The following is a 7,946-nucleotide window of genomic DNA, read 5'->3' as shown; positions in this document are numbered from 1 at the left end:
CAGACATACCAGGGTTCACCTTCCTTTCCCTGAGCTGCCAGGGAGGCACAGAACTTATGTCTTGGTGCAAGAGGAGAGGATCCCAACCTATATAACTGAATAAAATGAGAATGATGTTAAGAAAACACACCCAAAGGTTTAACCACTAAAGTGGAAAAAAAAACATTTCATCATCACAGTCTTCCTAATACCCTATAACATGGCTCTCCATGTCACAGAGCACAATAATTTCCTGTTCTGTTTCACTTTGTGAGCACACCCAGGGACAGAAGGCTGCAGCTGGAGGTCTGGGCTCTCCCCTCACCCCAGCCCCCAGTGCAGCTCCGGTGTCTGCTGCTCTGCTCCCAGCAGCAGCACGCTCAGCCACCGGGTGATCCTCTTGAATCACTTTTTAACCAGCTCAAGACGACTCCTATGGCAACAGCTGTGTTTGTGTTTGAGTAATGCAGGGGATTTCTAGCAAAGCAGTGAAGGGAGAGGGAATAGAAGACATTTAGCTAAGGCTGCTTGAACAAGTAAAAACCAGATTTCCTCCACATCTTGCTTCAGAGTGAGGTTTTTTTATCTATAAACATGAAATTACCATTTGCTTTCTGAGCAGATAACTCTTTTTTGCCACTGGGGTGTTGTGTTTTACTCTGATGGAAACCAGCCGGCCCTGCAGACCAAAGCCCCCCTCCTGTATAAGCTGCAATGCCTGCAGGCCCCCACCTCTGCCACAGCATCCTGCTGCTTGTCCCACCCATACAATCATAGAATCACAAGGTTGGGAATAACCTACAAGATCATCCAGTCCAAACGTCCTCCCATTACCATGGCTACCATAAGCCACTAAACCATATCTCATAGCTCCTCATCCAGACACCTCTTGAACACTACCAGGCACAGCAACTCCACCACCTCCCTGTGCAGCCATTCCAGTGCCTGACCACTCTCTGAGAGAAAAAGTTTTTCCTTATGTCTAATAATAACCTCCTGATACAACTTGTGACCATTTCCTCAGGTAATGCCTTGGCACCTGAGGTGTGAAGAGCTCTGCTTGTTGCACACAGCAGAATCCACATCGCTGCTCCACTGTGACTGAGCTATCTTTAGGCTCTCCAAGAGCTGCAATTGGGTTTCCTGAACTAAATCAGTTTGCAGACCAGGTGTGCCCCAGGCTGCAGGGGTCTGACAGCAGGGCCAAGTATGGCACATCCCTTCCCCTGCCCTTCTCTGCCCTCTCCACTCCCTGCTGACCCATGCTAAGGTTCTCAGTGCTGAGACGAGTTTGGCTGAAGCAGAGATTTGCACCTATGCAGAAGGAATGCAGCTCCTGAGGGGTTCTCCTATTTTAACCATCACTTGATACCCACTTGGATTTGTGAAAAAATAACTGCCCTTCATTGACCTCTGTAGGAACCATGTCAAACAAAACAATCTCTTCTACTGCAAGAAGCAAAGCTTGGTCTTAAATCCATATTTTTATCCCAAATTTAAATCCCATTTCTATCTCTTCTCTCCGAGCCTTTTCTTCCATAACTGTAAGGCCCACTAACATTCATTTTATGGAGTGAAGGATGCTCTTGGCTTTCAGTTACCAGCCCTGGGCTGGTACTCAGAGCGTCATCCAGGGCTGTTTGCAGAACTGAGTTCCCACAGGTTGGCAGCATATTCAGGGTGCTCACTGCCAAGCAGAGCGAAGGGCTTCCAGTATGAGACCACATTTCATAGCTCTGAAGATAGCTGCATACTTCTTTATTTACAAGTCACTAGTGTTAATGATAACAATTAATTAGCTGCTCTGATGTCATGGTTCAGGTAGCATTTTTCAGCCATATAGCACTGAAACTGAATAATGCAAAACATCCTCATCTTCCTCATCTGGTCTCTTCTCATGCTCAAATATAATTGCATTCTCCATCTACCAGACCTTGTGCAGCCAGACTAAGTGTGGGTGACATTTGTAGGCCAACAGTGTTATTGTTATGATCATGTGAATTTTGAGCAGCACACTTCTATTCACCAGAGTGCAAACTCACCAGAATCAGAGTTCAGCATCCAAAGGAATGGTCAAGCTCCACCAAACTGTAACATTTCCCATCAATAAAACTGCTGCAGTGCATCAGCTGGCAGGAATCCAGTGCCTAATCTGTCCCATCAGTGGTTGGAGTGATAGGGGCACTGCAGCTGGAAAGATGCTGCTCTGGGAAACAGTCTCATCTAGTCTGTACATTAATTCTTGGAGATTTTCTTTGGAGTTTTGTTTAATCAGCTTTTATTTTATTTTATTGTTGTTTTTTTTTTAAATCTTGTGACTCCTGCTCCAGTGATCTGGCCGACACCAAGGGTGAGGGGCTGAGAGACTCCAAATAAATCAGACGTGAGAGCCAATGGAAAGGGGGTGTTCTTGGCAGGGTTCCTCCAAAACACAGAAACAGATGTAAAGAGGCACAGAGGAGCAGCAGTGCCTCACTGCTGCTAACAGAGCCCAGCAGGGAGCTGGTTAAGCCCGCACTGGGGCTTGCAGGCTCCAGCCTGGCTGGACTGGGACCCAGAAAGGCAACGTCAGCACATGCAGGAGTTAAATTGGCTCCGGTCAGAGCACACGGCCATCACAGTCACACATGACATGAAATTCAGGGGATATCAAGGATTCAGTAACAGTCACTTTCCAATGGCACCGAATCTGGGGTCTCACTTGCTGCACAGCCTATGCCAGCAAACTGTCCTGAAAGGAAAAAATAGGAAACAAGTCACAAGACCCTCTGCTGCAGAAAGGTTGCTGCTGCCCTCTGACTACTGCCTGGAAGAGTTCCCATGCACTTGAAGAGCTTGTGGTTATGTTAGTCATGTGGTGATGAGAAAAGAGCCTGCTGCCAGGGTGAGGTTGGCGGGGCAGCGCTGTGTGACTGTGCCCCCTTTTCCTTCAGCACCAATGTGGAACGGGGCAGAAATCAGCAGCACAAAGGTAACGCTTCCTGCTTTAGAGGCAACTCTTGTTAGAAGAACAAGTTGTCACCTGTAGGTTTTGCTTCACTGCTGTCTCACCAAACATGCAGATCCTGCACGTCTGAAATGCTCCAGCTTTGTGAATTTGTTGCTATTAGAAAAATAAAAACTCTTGACTGACATGAAAGATGTGTTCTTGCCTGTTAGGATCGAGCATCCTGCTGCAGTAATGCCGCCCAGACAAAAACAAAGGGCACTTTCTAAATGCTTAAGCAGGAAAGCAGAACAAAAAGAAGCATAAAATATTCAGTGGGGTAAGCCATGCATTAAGGATAGCATTTCTGAGCACAGTGTCATGTTCTTGTACTAACGCTCTGCAGCCACTGTGGTGGTGAGTTTTGAAATGCTGATATCCACTTAGAAAACTGAAGCAGAAATCAGAATATTTTTCAAATGGGGGGGAAGGGGAAAAACTAATTGAAGTTTATCCCTATTTTTGCTGAAAACTGAACATTTGGGTAAGGATTTCCCACTCCAGTGGCTTGCTTATGCCATGTACCTGTGGCCCTATAGCACTCAGCTGGGGGCCATGGGAACAGCAGCACCAGGCTTTATCCAAGAGGGACAAAACCTGAAAGATCTTGCTTTCTTGTTGTTCCTGAGAGGCCATCATTCCATATTAAGCCAACACTGTGGAAACCTTTGCTTTGAAATTCCGTGATTCCCTGGTTGAATCAGACTACCTGGGAAAGTGCAGGCTACCTGTAGTAACCAAAGCAGCAGGCTGCTGATCTCCTCCTGGGGAAGAGTCTATGCATCCAGACAGGAGAGAATCCCTGCCTCTGTGTTCCTGAGAAGAAGGAAGGGCTGAGCATGGACACAAAGGACACAGCAATGTGCAAGGCAAGGCATGGGCTGCGGCACCGAGCGGCACTGGTCAGAGGTAGATGTTTGGCATTCCTGTCTCATGGTTGTACAGAGCAAGTTTAAAGTATCTATATAAGGAGCAGCAGATGTGCTTATAATCCATAAAGTCTGACAGGGAACATCGGTAGAAATAATGCTCTCTCATAGTGGTCTTCCCAAGGTTAGAACCAGGGCTGGAAATGCCTACATGGAATAAACTGAATAACAGTTACCCCTCCTTCTCTTGGTATACTTGCTGATCTCTCTGTTTCCCCCACCCCGTACCTCTCCTAGTCAGTAACTGCAGCTTCCTGTGGTATTGAGGAGGAAATCTGGACATGATGTTTTGCAGAAGAGGCAGGTCACCGTGACAGTGAAAAGTGGCAAGAAAGGACACACATCACACAGATTATGTCTTTCTCCCTGGCTGCACTGATGTCTCTCCTGCTGGGCGACAAAAGCCAGAGGGAAGCATGCTGGATACCAAGGGATTTAGCTAATAGGAATCAAAGTATGTTTGTATTAACTGCTCAGTGCTCAAATGTGTTATAAATATCCACATAACAATAACAACCTATTTCATAGCTTATGTATGACTTGATATTTCCAAAGATGTCGTTAAACAGCAGTTCTTGCTGGAGTCTATGACCACAGAGGAGAGCTTGTACGTGCATAAAACAGACAACCTGAATGCAAAAAAGACATTAGATTTGCTGGCAGAAGTCTCAAACCTAAGTGGGGATCTTGGGGAACTGATGAATTTATGTATCCAAGCAGAAAGTTTGGGAAAGTTGATCGTGGAAGGCTGTGTTTGCTTAGATGTGGTAATATAACATACGGTACTGTAGCCAGGGGGAGCATCTACAAGTATAAAGTGAAAAACAGCAGCACAAAAGATTTGCAGGATAGCTGCAGATCTTTCATTATCAGCATAAACGTCATGAGCCATGTTTCATGAGTGTCTAGAATTGCTCCAGATCTTCTCAACATGATGTCTCGGTCCTTTTGAAAACAGTTTGAAAATTCACTGATCATCAGTTTGGCCTTAAAAGTCAGAATCAGACAGAAGTATGACCAGTCCATTAACATGCCCAGACTTCTCAGCATAGACATCAGTCCAGCTGACCCTGAAGCCAAATCAAACCAGTGTTCAAAGCAATGAAAAGCAGCACAGGGCTACTGACTCTCAAGCTCATACTGTAGAGCAACCAACTCACGCTAAGTCAAAGCCCTTCACAGCCTGTTTAAGGACGCAGCACTCAGCAATTCTGCTGGTTTAACTAAAGCAAAAACTCATGTTGTAAAAGAGATGCTCATCCGGGGCCATCAGTAGGGTGGCAAAGATTACCACTCTCAACATCTTTTCAGCTTCCTGTGCCGCACATTGCCTGTTTAGCTGCTGATGTATCTGAGTGCTCCCTGACTGACCCACAAGCAGCAGGTGACTTGTTCAAGCCATTCCCACCTGGTGGTGCTTCCTACATCTCCCAGGCTGTCCCTGCCTGGGATTAAATCTGAGGATTTAAGCAACTGACAAGAGGCACTTTTCCTTTGAAACACATACATTTGAGACCTTGAGAAACGCTTTTGAAAAACTACATACTAAATTTAGGCCTTCTCAGAATCTAATTGCCTTCTCTTTTGTGACCCTTTAAAACAATTTTTTGCAAACCGCTTTTGTAAAGTTTGTGGAGCTTTACGGCCCTCAGTATTAAAGTCATTGGAGCCATTTTTATTAGGGAGAAGTGGGGCTCTGTCTCTTTAGCACTCCACACTGAACACACATCAACTCTATTTGATTTTCTGTTATTTCTTGCAAACATGACCCAAGTCCACCCCAGCTTCAAACAGGAGAGAAAAGGTCAGAATCATAAATTTCTGGCTCTGCTGGGTAAAGGTAGATATTGCACTCAAATCCCTGTTACTAATGGCAGCTGTGCTTCAGCGCTGCACGGGCAGCGCAAAAGGGCACCAGCAATGACATCTTTCATCACTCGCACTGAAATGCTCATCACTTACTGTCTCTTGCACAGAGTGCCAGCAAAATGAGATGCAAATGGATCTGTTGACAAACAGATTAAATGTCAGCACCCAGGGCGATGCGTTGTTACAGTAAGGGCACCAGATACTGTGGAATTGTTTAGAAGGGACAAGTGCTGAGAGGTGAGCAAAGCAGCCAGCATGTTTACTTACTGTGTAAGCACTGTGGTTTGCCTGCCTGGCTCTGGTTCCCTGCAGCCCTCACCCTCATCTCCCATTTCTTCCAGGTAGCTGCATTCCTATGGCTCTCTGTTGGTGTTGCAATGCAGCAGGAGGAGTTAGAGGACATACATGGAGACACTAAACCCCATTTGGGGGGTGAAATGCTCTCTGCTTGCTGGAGGCTGCTCTGAGTGGGGCGGAAAGCTTCTGACAGCAGATGTTGGGTGTTGTGCAACTTGGGGCTGTTAGATACAACACTCCTTCTGTGTGCTCTGACTTGTTTGCTTGAGGGTTAGGCTTTTTAATCCCACTGGTATTTATATTGTTTTGCAAGGTTTTTATTATTACTCTGAATCACTATCCAGGGTTTGTGCTAAGCACAACTTAATCAATGCGTTTATTCCCGTTTGCTTTTCTCCCTTAATAAGCATCTTGAGGCTCCAAGAGCTGCTGCTGAGAGAAGCAAACTGCAAACTTCCCTTTCTTTGATGCCGAAATATGCAGTGTTGTCCATAGGGAAGGAGATGGAGTAAGGGACTGCTGCTTGTTTCCTCTGTGCCTGGAGCAAAGGAGGAAAGATGTAACAGAAATATGAGCATATACATAAAAGGTTGTACTTGTGATTGACCTAGTACCTTCCGGGCAAAATAACATATAAGCGGGGTGGCAATTAGACAAATGAGCCATTCTTTTCATAAAGTTGTTATTATTAGGTTATGTTTAACATATGCTCAAGTCTCCACATCCCATTAAGGACTGCTGTTTTTTGTGCTCTGCAAACAAGGTAGTGTGTACATAGTGGGCAAGATTAGGCTTATTCCAGTCAGTTTTTGATGAGTAAACATTCTGATGGTATATTTTAATGATGTGAAGGAAGAAACTATCCCAAGAAAGGATGTGAGCCAAGGGGAAAAGCAGCTCCTAATGAGATATGAGCAGCTCCGAAACCACAGGGTTTCCCATCTTAAGCTGATGGATTTGTCACTTCCTCCCTTGGCTCTTTCCCAAACGTAGATGCCAAGTGAAACAAAAACAATAAGTTCAGCTGCAGATCTTCATGGATAATGACATTAATCAAAAATCACAATGCAGAGCATCAGGGAAGTATTTCTATGGAAAAAGAAAACCAAACAGTTGCTATAAGACGTGAACATCTCGCTTTCTATAAAAGGAGAATGTGTTAAACAGCAAAAATAAAGTGTGGGATATAAGGAACTTCTCTAGAAATAAACTGGGGTATTTCAATCAGACATCATCCCAGATGCTCCTTACTGATATCCTGAAATAATGTTTTCATCTAAAATAATCCTGTTGTGAGATAGGAAAATGGTGGGAAAGTGAGATTCCCTGACACTGTAGAAATAACAAAACATATCCTTGATAGTTTCCATACTTTGGAATACGTTTTTCATGCAGTAATTAGTAGAAGTGTGGTGTTTTTCTGAAGAGACTTTCAGAAATGAGGACAAAATGTGGTTTGAAAACCAACAATAGCCATTACCACCCTAGCACTAAACAAAGTAAAGCTGTAGGAGAAATGGGAAAGATTTAAACTTCCAAGCAGCTGGGCAGAAGTCATTCCCTGATGCCTGCGGAAACTTCTCCTTGCAGCTTCCCTGCCCTGCCAACGTGCACTCCAAGCTCCCTGCATCCAGGAGCAGATGCATCCTCTGGCTCCTCCTGGCTGTCTGCTTCCTTTTGCATGTTTCCCATGGTGTTCTTAGGCCCTTTTTATTTTGCTTTCTAACCAGGCAGCTCCATCTGGCTCCTTCTATTGCTTACTCTGTCTCACGATTTCCTGCGTGTCCATCAAAGACCGCCACATAGGAGCGCATATGCACTGAACAACTCTCATTATCTTCAGTAATAGGAAAGGGAGTATATAGCTATCACGTATGAGATACAAG

At 45.0% G+C, this 7,946-nt stretch overlaps 1 long non-coding RNA gene across 1 annotated transcript; it reads right to left on the bottom strand.

Annotated features, from left to right (window-relative positions):
- Positions 1–2,276: 2,276 nt before the first annotated feature.
- Positions 2,277–6,574, bottom strand: LOC107308885. The gene is made up of 2 exons (XR_001552973.1): positions 6,031–6,574; positions 2,277–2,710 (listed from the first exon to the last, which is right to left on the bottom strand). It is a non-coding gene; the product is annotated as an uncharacterized LOC107308885 (long non-coding RNA).
- Between the last annotated feature and the right edge of the window lie 1,372 nt (positions 6,575–7,946).

This window comes from Coturnix japonica, chromosome 2 (assembly GCF_001577835.2).
Source record: "Coturnix japonica isolate 7356 chromosome 2, Coturnix japonica 2.1, whole genome shotgun sequence".
NCBI classification, from domain to species: domain Eukaryota; kingdom Metazoa; phylum Chordata; class Aves; order Galliformes; family Phasianidae; genus Coturnix; species Coturnix japonica.
Note: the sequence above shows the minus strand (reverse complement) of the source record. Positions and strands in the feature narration are given on the sequence as shown.